Source organism: Eurosta solidaginis, chromosome 3 (genome assembly GCF_040869045.1).
Source record: "Eurosta solidaginis isolate ZX-2024a chromosome 3, ASM4086904v1, whole genome shotgun sequence".
Taxonomy (NCBI): Eukaryota; Metazoa; Arthropoda; class Insecta; order Diptera; family Tephritidae; genus Eurosta; species Eurosta solidaginis.
The window spans coordinates 49,113,414-49,126,630 of NC_090321.1; the positions used below are offsets into that span (position 1 = coordinate 49,113,414).

Genomic DNA, 13,217 nt, shown 5'->3' on the forward strand with positions numbered 1-13,217 from the left:
ATGTAGGGGACGTGGGTGTGACAGACTAGACATGCTAGGGACATGGGACCGTAACGTACAGACAAATGTCAGGCTAAGGGGGCGTTACTAAAGTTTCGGAGTCAGTGTAACGCCCAAAGCTGCGTCAAGGTTTTACGCAGAAGGGGAGGGATGACTCCACCTGAAACGGACAGACCTTTTCTTCCAGCTTTCTTTTTCTTTTCAAAGATTTCAGACATGAACCTCTCTCTTGTTTGTATAACTGTAGGTAAGGCGGGTGAGCAAAAACTCACCCCACCCGACGAGCTAGCAGGGGCTTGCCAGTATGCCAAGTGCCACCTCGGCCTTACCCCAACAGTCAGTTATGCAACAATGGCGCCCAACGTGGGGCCCGAACCCACGACCCTGAGATTAAGAGTCTCATGCTCTACCGACTGAGCTAGCCGGGCTTGCCAGCATGCCAATTGCCACCTCCGCCTTACCCCAACAGTCAGTTATGCAACAGCATCGAGAGCACTCCCACTCACGGTGATTGCAAAATTTGTTGACTGCAATCACTTTTTCATTCAGTTTCATTGATATTTCCGTTTTCAGGGTTGATACTTTCGTACTTTTGATGGCTAACATACCTGTGATTGGTTTGAAGGTGTCAAAATCGTTATAATTAACCGGGCTGCCATATTTCATTTAAAACATTATGTTTGATTTTAAAAAGTTTTGTTCGGGCAATTTAGCCCCAAATGAATGAAATACAATTATACATACTTCAGTTCGGATTGAAATAAATAAGAAACATGAATAAATGAGTTAGCACATTCATAAAACATAATTGTAATAAAATATTATATCCAATAAAATAACTTCAAATCATAAATCCCAAATATGGTTCTCGCATTCAATAGCGACGGTAACTCTGACTTAATGTTTTGACATTTTATATCGTAAAACTGTATTTTGATATTTTCTACAAAAATAACCATAATTTTTTTAAAAGTTAAGTAGAATTGCCACATAAATAAGGAATATAATGAAGTGCTTTTTGTAGATTATAGTGCAGTGAAGGTGAAGAAAAATGCGTTTAAAAACATGCAACAGTAGACGCCAAATAGTGCACAGTGTTCCTTTTTATATCAAAAACACATAAAATATGATTGTATTATTCAAAGGCCCAGAATTTCTTGATAATCCCCAAATATATATTGTCAGACCGCGAGACTATTTCACTTGCAGATATAAGCTTGCCTTTGCAATAAATTTATTTAATCATTTCTTGATATGGTTAACTACACTAATGAGTGATTTTACATTTTATAATTTTGCACCTCTGTCTATTTCACCATGCACAAGTAACTTGAGTTCTTTTATTACAGCTTGTTAATGATATCTTTATGAAGTAAAAGTCACATCTGGGACAGTATTGAATACTGTTATTAGCAAATATTCATTTCAAATTCAAAAACATCTGTAAATCATGGTTCAATGTATATAAGTATAAGTAAAAAAATAATAAAAAAATGTTTCAAGTTAAACGGTTTTATTGAAAACAATACCTACATGAAGTACTAATAATACTAAAAGCTAGAAAATAATTAGGTAGGTCATAGGTACTAGTTATCACACTCCTCACCAATCTAGGGCGTTGATCAGACAATTAAATAAAAGCGTTGGGCGCGTGAAATTTCTAAAAATGTGAGGCGTATCATAAGCTGATTAAGTTTCAGTTGGTTTTACTTATGACTATAAATAGAAATTTGAAGGGTCCAACGCTTTTATTTAATTGTCGGATCAACGCACTAGGTTGATGAGGAGTGTGATGACTAGTACCTAGGACCTACCTAATTATTTTCTAGCTTTTGGTATTATTATTACTTCATGTACATAAGTATTGTTTTCAATAAAACCGTTTAACTTAAAATTTTTTTTAAATTATTTTATTTTCAAGTTTTTAGTCTTTATTTAATTGCCTATTATTTCTCATTCTATTTAGTTCATTTAGTGACTCATTATTACAAGGACTCTTTCCTGACAATTTGTTACAATCTAAGTCCTCAATACATAATCCTTCCATACATTCAATACATTATGTGTTTGTACTTTAATTACTAATACGGCATTTATTTAACTTAGCTGATGGGGTTTTCTCTGTAGCTGAGCAGTTTTAGATTTCGATGGTTAACAAACCATTGCCTTACAACGACTCGGCATGAACAGGATTAGCCTGGTTTCATTGGACGACTTGAGGGCAGTGCGCTGTCACAACGTCCATAAAAGAAGAAAATAAAAAACTCTTTCCGTTCTGAGCACTTTTTGTTCAAAAGAAAATTTTTCAAAAATTCTCCATTTACTTGATGGGATCATTTAAAAAGAAAGTAACAAAAAACGTGAATCCCTTAAGTCCGTTAATTGGTGGTGCTAAAACGTACACCAAGAATCATAATTTTCTACATTGATTTGTATCATGAAAACAACTTCTTAGTACTGAGAATAAGTACGTATATTTTTCTGAAAAAAATGTTGGGGAAACGATTAAGCAAAATTAGTGTGTACATACTGTGGGGGCCGTCAGTATGCAAGAAAACTTGTAAAAGTAATACTGCGGAAGTGCTTAGACTTCAATTGTTCAATTTAAGGGTGAAGTTTATGAAACAAACTTACAAAAACCTTTCTCCAATCTTGCCAGTGGATATGTTTGTGGTCTTTTCTGGAATAAATATTGCATGATTTTCGCAGCTCTCCCGAAATGAAGACGCAATTTAATAAAATATTGTCCGAAAAGCATCATTTTGTACAAATTTAGTGATCGTTATATAATTAAATAGTAGCAATAAGAAAGAAAAGAAATTCCCATACATGCGCTCATTTCCTACTGGTGCGCTTGGTGTGTAAAATTATTTGAATACATTTTTTATTTTTATTTGACAATTGCATGCTGACGATATAAATTCAGAGACTTCACCTTTAATACAAATTCTAGCATTTTTGGGACTCCAAATTTCTTAAGAAACATGAAGTTCCGTCAGAAAACCGCTTTTTAGAGCATATCTAATTCAATATTAATTTAGCATGCGTGCATACAACTACATACGAATACATACAAACCTATAGTACTAGTACTGTTTTGAATGTAGGAATACTTTTTGAAGTTTTTGAATGTTGCTTAGTATTAAAAGTCGAACATACACATAAGTAGAATGTTATGAAATTTCTTTGACCTATCAGATCACAATAGATTAAATGGTTCTCAAGAAATTATGGTCTTATTAAACAATGTATATAATTTTTTTTTAAATATGTGATTGTTAGCTTGAATTGAAAATATTATGCAACGAAGTTTGAAACCTATTTATTTCTGAATTAATTTGAACCCATATGATTTGATGCATGAAAGGTTATCCCAAATAATATTGCGCACTTTCGTAGGTTAAGTTTTTGAAATCTAAATAATATCTAAATCCCGATATTAAGTACAATACAAGATCCCGAAAATCCCGGGGTTCCGAAATTATAAAATATTGACATCCCTAATATAAGGTGAAGTTTTAAAATTTTTTGGAATATTCATTAACCCATTTGGCGGCACATGTTGCTATTATTGGGAAACTAGAAAAAATTATCTAAAACACTAGCCTTACAGTACAGTGAGTACGTACATATATGGGGTATTCCATCCCATTTCAGCCAATTTTGAACCCAACCCCTTTAGAATTGGCTGAAAGTTTTTCTTTTTTTTTCTAGCTTACGAAAGACGTTTTTCAGAATTTTTTCAAATTTTTTCATCCAACTCAAAAAAAGTTATGAATTTAAAAAAATCACCGTTTTTGTTTTCAAAGTGCTATAACTTTTTCAAAAATTTACCGTTTGGGATCTTTTTTTTTTAATTTGTTTTTAAATGTACTTTTCGGAAAAAATACAAAAAAATTTTTAAAGTTTTTTTTTTTTTGTAATTTTTCAGTTTTTCGAGATTTTTCGAATTTCGCCATTTTTTTTTTTCATAAAAAACTTCAATCAATTCTGCAATCATCCCCACTAATCCCGGAGTGGGCCGATATTTTTTTTGTATTTACTTGAAAAAAAAAATTTAAAAATTTTTTTGTATTTTTTCCGAAAAGTACATTTAAAAACAAATTAAAAAAAAAGATCCCAAACGGTCAATTTTTGAAAAAGTTATAGCATTTTGAAAAAAAACACCGTTTCTTTTTTAAAAATTCATAACTTTTTTTGAGCTGGATGAAAAAATTTGAAAAAATTCTGAAAAACGTCTTTCATAAGCTAGAGAAAGAAGAAACATTTCAGCCAATTCTAAGAGGTCGGGTTCAAAATTGGTCGAAATTGGATGGAATACCCCATATATATATTTTAATACCGTAAAAAACAGTAAAAGTACAAGAACATTTTTTTATGAAAAAAGAGCACAAGAAAAACGTGAGTACCAAGATCAGTAAGATCCATGCTTCTTAGCGAGTAGATACAGTTTAGAAATTTTGCAGTAAAGTAAATAGTTTACACCCAAAGCGCACTTAAATAGATTGCTCGATATCACGCCGATTTTCACAAATTTTTATATACAAGTAAATGTGCCATATGTTGTTGGATGGTGCGCAAATGATGTAAAATTTTGGATATATCTGTTTTACTTTATTCTACCCAAGATAGTATTGTTATTGGTTTCATCTGTCACTCTGCATCGTAATGGTATAAACTAATCGAGAAAAATAAAGATTTACATGTATCAAAATGATCACGGGAAAAAAATTTATTGAAACCGATGATGCAAACTTTACACGCGGGTAGAAAACTTACTGTAGCCATTTTTTCCAATTTTTACCATGAGAAGATAAGTAATAATTTTTGTAAATTTAAAAATGCTTCTGCTTATTGAAAGAGTCTATTGCATTTGTGAAAGCAATATATTATTCAACCGTTATTTCTCAAAATTAAGGTTCAAATAAAAAATGTATGATTTCTATGTATAGAGCGGGATGTCTGGGGTTCAGAGCTGTAAAATCTTACGTTTTCGATTTGTGTTATTTGGGTGGTTTTGCATATTGTCTAGCTTTATTTTTTTAAAGATGTGATAGCGAAATTTAAGGGCTCCGAGGGTTAACTAAATATGCTCAAGTAAAAAAACCGCTATATCAGCAACTCCAATAAAAAATTGTATATGAAAGAGAGGAATGTTCAACTTGCCGGAATGATACTTTTTTTCAATATAACTCGACACTTTTAAAATTGTCATGCTTATTGCTTTTGAGCAAGTTGTTTTAACTCTTCTCACGATAAATATCTTCATAAAAATTTTTTCAACCAATTTTTAAAACTAAGCTTTCATAAAGAGGAACTTAAAATTTTTTCGTACTATTTTAGGTACTATTTGCGCATTTTTGTAGTAAGTGATTGGTACTGAATGCGTGACTTCACACACCAAAAATGTGAAATCACCTGAGTGCACTCATTGATTTCAGTATATTTATTTCTGCAGTCTGATTTAGCATTCTTTTCAAATGAATGCGGTGCTGAATGAAATCCTTATTTCTCTGCATGATTGCAGCATTAAAAAAATGAAAGCATAATTCTCGTATGAAGAAAAAATTTTGAAATACTGATTGTAGAAAATTCTAATTTCAAAAAGCAAATGATTTCATTCTTCACCAGCTATGTCATGCATACAGTAACTTTTATCTTGGTATTTAAATGGCTGTATTCTTACAGGGCCATTTCTCACGAAATAATCACAAATCACCTGCGTGTGATTTGTGCGAAATAATGAGACGTACATATATTCTTTAGTGAAACCAGGGCTCCCTGTACAAGTTTGCTTAAAAATCTTTAGAAAATGGTAACAGAAAGCGACGATATATTTAATACATACCTTGATATATATGTAAATTGTAAAAAACTACACTATCCATCGCAAATTCAGATACTGCGAAAAATCCGGAACTTGTCTTAAAGCACTTCTTGTAAAATATGTTGTTTTGTAGATAACAGCTGTTTCAATGTATTCAGGAGCGGTTATTAAAAATCGATTACAAGCCAATTAAAGTATTTGTTATGTTAAATGAATTTTCCGTTGCTGGCGAGGACCAATCGATGTAGGTAGCTAAAAACAAAATAGAGAATTTCAGTACAGTTCACCTGTTATACATTCAAAGAGTTTCTTAAGCATACAAAATTTTGTAATTACGGCGAAGAAACGTATTTTTTGAATAAGCAGCCTAAGGTACAAAAATACAGACAAATAATAAAAAAAAAAACATTTAAAAATTAAAACAAGTAAGAACGGGACTGTCTTCGGCTGTGCCGAAGACTTCATACCTTTCATGAATGGGGCTGAACAATAATCTTATCCCGTTCGTAATCTCCGAATAATCGGATGTATAAGATAAGATATATATAGTAAACAGATCTACATACCTAAACGATTTTTAAGATAAATATAAAATAAAACACAGGTAGGTACTTTGTGTGAGGATGCAAAGTTTCAGGTTTTTTGTGGTCTGTGTGTAAAAACTATGACTACGAATCATGTATTTCAACAATATATGACGTAAACGTAACCATTTGATGAAATTTGATGAATTTTGAAGCTTCTAGCCTTAAAAAAGGGGCAAAAATTACAGTTTATATGGGGTATATAATATATATACCACCGATCTCTATGATTTTTTCAGACAACAATATATGCTATATACGTAAGCATTTGGTGAAATTTGAGGTTTCTAGCCGTTAAAATGGGGCAGAAATTGCGCAAAGTTTCTTATCTTAAAACCCGGTGGTATGAGATATATACTATATATACCACCGATCTCAATGATTTTTTCAGACAACAATATATGCTATACACGTAAGCATTTGGTGAAATTTGAAGCTTCTAGCTGTTAAAATGGGGAAGAAATTTCGCAAAGTTTCTTATCTGAACAATCGGTTGTATGAGATATATACTATATATACCACCGGTCTCTATGATTTTTTCAGGCAACAATATATGCTATACACGTAAGCATTTGGTGAAATTTGAACATATCTAAACGATTTTTAAGATAAATATAAAATAAAAAATAGGTAGGTACTTTGTGTGAGGATGCAGAGCTTCACGTTTTTTGTGGTCTGTATGTAAAACCTATGACTACGAATCACGTATTTCAAAAATATATGACGTAAACGTAACTATTTGATGAAATTTGAAGCTTCTAGCCGTAAAAAAGGGGCAAAAATGACAGTTTATATGGGGTATATAATATATATACCACCGATCTCTATGATTTTTCCAGACAACAATATATGCTATATACGTAAGCATTTGGTGAAATTTGAAGCTTCTAGCTGTTAAAACGGGGCAGAAATAGCGCAAAGTTTCTTATCTGAACAATCGGTTGTATGAGATATATACTATGTATACCACCGATCTCAATGATTTTTTCAGACATCAATATAAGCTATACACGTAAGCATTTGGTGAAATTTGAAGCTTCTAGCTGTTAAAATGGGGCCGAAATCGCAAAAAAAAAAATATATATACTATATATATATACTATATATACCATCATATATATATTATATATATCACCGATCTCTATGATTTTTTGACACAATAATATATATTATATACGTAAGCAATCGGTGAAATTTGAAGCTTATAGCTGTTAGAATGGGGTAGAAATTGCGAAAAGTTTCTTATCTGAACAATCGGTTGTATGAGATATTATACTATGTATACAACCGATCGCTATGATTTTTTCAGACAACAATATATGCTATATACGCAAGCATTCGGTGAAATTTGAAGCTTGTAGCTGTTAAAATGGGGCTAAAATTGCGAATATATATATATATATATATATATATACTATATATATATGCTATGTATACCACCATATATATACTATATATACCACCGAACTTTATGATTTTTTCAGACAACAATATATGCTATATGCGTAAGCATTCGTTGAAATTTGAAGCCTCTAGCTTTTAAAATAGGGCAGTAATTACGAAAAGATTCTTATCTGAACAATCGGTTGTGGGGGATATATACTATATATACGACCGATCTCATCAATTTTTTCAGGCAACAATATGTGCAATATACGAAATTATATGGTGGAGTTTGAAGCTTCAATCTGTTAAATTGAGTAAGATATGACAAAAATCCTCTTTTTCTGAAAAATCGGTTGTATGGAGGATATATGCTATAGTGGTCCGATCCGGCTGGTTCCGACAAATGTCTAATCGGACAACCAAATACACCCGCTCACCAAATTTTATCAAGATATCTCAAAAATTGAGGGACTAGTGTGCACACAAACAGACAGACGGACACGGCTAATCAACTCAGCTCTTCATCCTGATTATTTCGGTATACTTAATGGTGGGTCTATCTATTTTCCTTTAAGGACTTACAATTTTGGTTTTCGTGGCGAAATTAATATACCATTTCATTTTCATGAAAGGTATAAAAAGAGTACCTGCGAAATCCCGTGAATGTAGTAATAAAATGAAAAACCTATTAAAGTCAACAAAAAATTTTGATTGTTCGTAATTTTATTTAGGTATATACAAATCTATATGTGTATGTATGCATGTATATTCAAAAGCTGCTACCTAAAAAACTTTGAACCTTATATAAGGATTATGTCATTTGGTCAAAAGGCATTTATAGGCTCGACACATAGCGCATACTTAGTCATAGTAAAAATAAATAAAATAATAAAAAAAAAAATTAAGTTAAACGGTTTTATTGAAAACAGTACTTACATGAAGTAATAATAATACTAAACGCTAGAAAATAATTAGGTAGGTCCTAGGTACTAGTCAAAACACTCACCATCAATCTAGGGCGTTGATCAGACAATTAAATAAAAGCGTTGGACGTGTCAAATTTCTATTTATAATCAAATGTAAAACAACTGAAGGTATGCTTGTTCCTCTTCGATCTCCAAAATATTTTGATGTCACTTCTACCGGACTATATGTAATATTTGTTCTAAATATGAGCCAAATCGGACCACAAATAAGATTTTTTTGAATAACCCGATCCTTGCGCCACCTAGCGGCGATTTTTTTTTCATAAGTCACTTTCTATGCGCCATAAGATGAGTAGGTTGCATGGGAAGCTACAAATAACGCATCATAAGCGTCATCTGACATGCAAAAGTAGACAACTTTTGTTGCAAGTAAAACATAATAACAAGAATTTGGCTATGGTTTCGGTTATGAGTGCTTTCAGACTTTGCAAGTGAAATTATTTCTCTCACTCGTTGGTACTTTCCAACGTTATTGACAATTAACAAGTAAGGAAGGTTAACTTCGGGTGTAACCGAACATTACATACTCAGTTGAGAGCTATGGTGACAACAAACGGGAAAATAACCATGTGGGAAAATGAACCGGGGGAAACCCTGGAATGTGTTTGTATGACATGTGTATCAAATGAAAGGCATTCAAGAGTATTTTATGAGGGAGTGGGTCATAGTCCTATAGGTGGACGCCATTTAGGGATATAGCCATAAAGGTGGATCAGGGTTGACTCTAGAATGCGTTTGTACGATATGGGTATCAAATGAAAAATGAAAGGTGTTAATGAGTATTTTAAAAGGGAGTAATCCTTAGTTCCATAGGTGGACGCCGTTTCGAAATATCGCCATAAAGGTGGACCAGGGGTGACCCTAGAATTTGTTTGTACAATATGGGTATCAAAAGAAAGGTGTTAATGAGTATTTTAAAAGGGAGTGATGATTAGTCCCACAGGTGGACGCCGTTTCGAGATATCGCCATAAAGGTGGACCAGGTGTGACCCTAGAATTTGTTTGTACGATATGGGTATCAAATTGAAGGTATTAATGAGGGTTTTAAAAGGGAGTGGTGGTAGTTGTATAGGTGGTCGCCTTTTTGAGATATCGCCATAAAGGTGGACCACGGGTGACTCTAGAATGCGTTCGTACGATATGAGTATCAAATGAAAGGTGTTAATGAGTATTTTAAAAGGGAGTAATTCTTAGTTCCATAGGTGGACGCCGTTTCGAGATATCGCCATAAAGGTGGACCAGGGGTGACCCTAGAATTTGTTTGTACAATATGGGTATCAAAAGAAAGGTGTTAATGAGTATTTTAATAGGGAGTAAACCTTAGTTCCATAGGTGGACGCCGTTTCGAGATATCGCCACAAAGGTGGACCAGGGGTGACCCTAGAATTTGCTTGTGCAATATGGGCATCAAACGAATGGTGTTAATGAGTATTTTAAAAGGGAGTGGGCCTTAGTTCTATAGGTGGATGCCGTTTCGAAATATCGCCATAAAGGTGGAACAGGGTTGACTCTAGAATGTGTTTGTACGATATGGGTATCAAATTAAAGGTATTAATGAGGGTTTTAAAAGGGAGTGGTGGTTGTTGTATAGGTGGTCGCCTTTTCGAGATATCGCCATAAAGGTGGACCAGGAATGCGTTTGTAGGATATGGGTATCAATTGAAAGGTGTTAATGAGTATTTTAAAAGCGAGTAATCCTTAGTTCCATAGGTGGACGCCGTTTCGAGATATCGCCGTAAAGGTGGACCAGGGGTGACCCTAGAATTTGTTTGCACAATATGGGTATCAAAAGAAAGGTGTTAATGAGTATTTTAAAAGGGAGTAATCCCTAGTTCCATAGGTGGACGCCGTTTCGAGATATCGCCATAAAGGTGGACCAAGGGTGACCCTAGAATTTGTTTGTACAATATGGGCATCAAACGAAAGGTGTTAATGAGTATTTTAAAAGTGAGTGGGCCTTAGTTCTATAGGTGAACGCCGTTTCGAAATATCGCCATAAAGGTGGACCAGGGGTGACTCTAGAATGTGTTTGTATGATATGGGTGTCAAATTAAAGGTATTAATTAGGGTTTTAAAAGGGAGTGGTGGTTGTTTTATAGGTGGTCGCATTTTCGAGATATCGCCATAAAGGTGGACCAGGGGTGACCCTAGAATTTGTTTGTACAATATGGGTATCAAAAGAAACGTGTTAATGAGTATTTTAAAAGGGAGTAATCCTTAGTTCCATAGGTGGACGCCGTTTCGAGATACCGCCATAAAGGTGGACCAGGGGTGACTCTACAATTCGTTTGTGCAATATGGGTATCAAAAGAAAGGTGTTAGTGAGTATTTTAAAGGGGAGGGGGCCTTAGTTCTATAGGTGAACGCCTTTTCGAGGTATCGCAATAAAGGTGGACCAGGGGTGACTCTAGAATGTGTTTGTACGATATGGGTATCAAATTAAAGGTATTAATGAGAGCTTTAAAAGGGAGTGGTGTGAAGGCGTTTTCCAGATATCGACCAAAATGTGGGCCAGGGTGACCCAGAACATCATATGTTGGATACCGCTACTTTATTTATATATGTAATACCTGCCAAGATTTTAAGGGTTTTTTATTTGGCCTGCAGAACTTTTTCATTTTCTTCTACTTAATATGGTAGGTGTCACAACCATTTTATAAAGTTTTTTCTAAAGTTATATTTCGCGTCAATAAAACAATCCTTACCATGTTTCATCCTTTTTTTCGTATTTGGTATAGAATTATGGCATTTTTTCATTTTTCGTAATTTTCGATATCGAAAAAGTGGGCGTGGTCATAGTCGGATTTCGTTAATTTTTCATACCAAGATAAAGAGAGTTCAAGTAAGCACGTGAACTAAGTTCAGTAAAAATATGTCGATTTTTGCTCAAGTTATCGTGTTAAAGGCCATGCGGAAGGACAGACGGACGACTGTGTATAAAAACTGGGCGTGGCATTAACCGATTTCGCCCATTTTCACAGAAAACAGTTAACGTCATAAAATCTATGCCCCTACCAAATTTCAAAAGGATTGGTTAATTTTTGTTCGACTTATGGCGTTAAAAGTATCCTAGACAAATTAAATGAAAAAGGGCGGAGCCACGCCCATTTTGAAATTTTCTGTTATTTTTGTATTTTGTTGCACCATATCATTACTGGAGTTGAATGTTGACATAATTTACTTATATACTGTAAAGATATTAAATTTTTTGTTAAAAGTTTACTTTAAAAAAATTTTTTTTTAAAGTGGGCGTGGTCCTTCTCCGATTTTGCTAATTTTTATTAAGCGTACATATAGTAACAGGAGTAACGTTTCTGCCAAATTTCATCATGATATCTTCAACGATTGCCAAATTACAGCTTGCAAAAGTTTTAAATTACCTTCTTTTAAAAGTGGGCGGTGCCACGCCCATTGTCCAAAATTTTACTAATTTTCTATTCTGCGTCATAGGTTCAACTCACCTACCAAGTTTCGTCGCTGTAGCTATCTTTTGTAATGAATTATCACACTTTTTCGGTTTTTCGAAATTTTCCATATCGAAAAAGTGGGCGTGGTTATAGTCCGATATCGTTCATTTTAAATAGCGATCTGAGATGAGTGCTCAGGAACCTACATACCAAATTTCATCAAGATACCTCAAAATTTACTCAAGTTATCGTGTTAACGGACGGACGGACGGACGGACATGGCTCAATCAAATTGTTTTTCGATCCTGATTATTTTGATATATGGTAGTCTATATCTATCTCGATTCCTTTATATATGTACAACCAACCGTTATCCAATTAAACTTAATATACTCTGTGAGCTCTGCTCAACTGAGTATAAAAACTGCGCCCGTATCGTGCTATACGATCCGTAATCGAAATCCAATTTTGAATCGCAATAGCTCTTACATGTTTACTAGTTATCATACGTACTCATTACACAATTTGTTTAATTACAATATTTATAACAAGTTTGCCAGATTCATATTAATTATTTGAGTGAAATTGGTTTTTTCATTCGTGATCGTATAACACGACAAGGTCCCTGCATTTCAACAAATTAATAAATAAATGTAAGGCGAGATAACCTCCGAAGAGATTTTAAGCAGAACTTCTCTTCCACTTGGCGTCGTGCTCCCTTTTTAATTTTTCCTACAAATTGACGGGACGGGACCTACTTGTTTTATGCCGATTCCGAACGGCATCTGCAAGGCAGATGAGTTTTCACTGAGAGCTTTTCATGGCAGAAATATACACGGAGTGCTAGCCAAACACTGCCGAGGGGCGACCCCGCTTAGAAATATTTTCTTCTAATTGAAGAACCTTGTTTCTAAAATTTTAATGTTGCTTTGCCGGGCGCGTGAACCCAGGATCTTCGTTGTGGTAGGCGGAGCACGCTACCATCACACCACGGTGGCCGCAATGCCCGTTGTATTTATCCTGCCTA

The 13,217-nt window shown here is 34.1% G+C and overlaps 2 protein-coding genes and 1 non-coding gene across 5 annotated transcripts in view; 1 reads left to right on the forward strand and 2 right to left on the reverse strand.

Moving 5' to 3' along the window:
* LOC137243674 (uncharacterized) overlaps positions 1-13,217 on the forward strand; it is a 67,846-nt gene that overhangs the window by 14,489 nt on the left and 40,140 nt on the right. The gene's annotated exons all lie outside the window — the stretch shown is intronic.
* Positions 1-13,217, reverse strand: part of LOC137243675 (divergent protein kinase domain 2A) — a 38,480-nt gene that overhangs the window by 12,738 nt on the left and 12,525 nt on the right. For 2 of the 3 annotated variants that reach the window (XM_067771628.1, XM_067771626.1), the window contains exon 2: positions 5,849-6,079. The gene's annotated coding sequence lies outside the window, so the exon portion shown is untranslated. Of the gene's footprint in view, positions 1-5,848; positions 6,080-6,147; positions 6,168-13,217 lie in introns of those variants that run through there. The other variant, XM_067771627.1, reaches the window with a different exon arrangement.
* On the reverse strand, positions 356-428 carry TRNAK-CUU (transfer RNA lysine (anticodon CUU)). The gene has a single exon. It is a non-coding gene; the product is annotated as a tRNA-Lys (tRNA).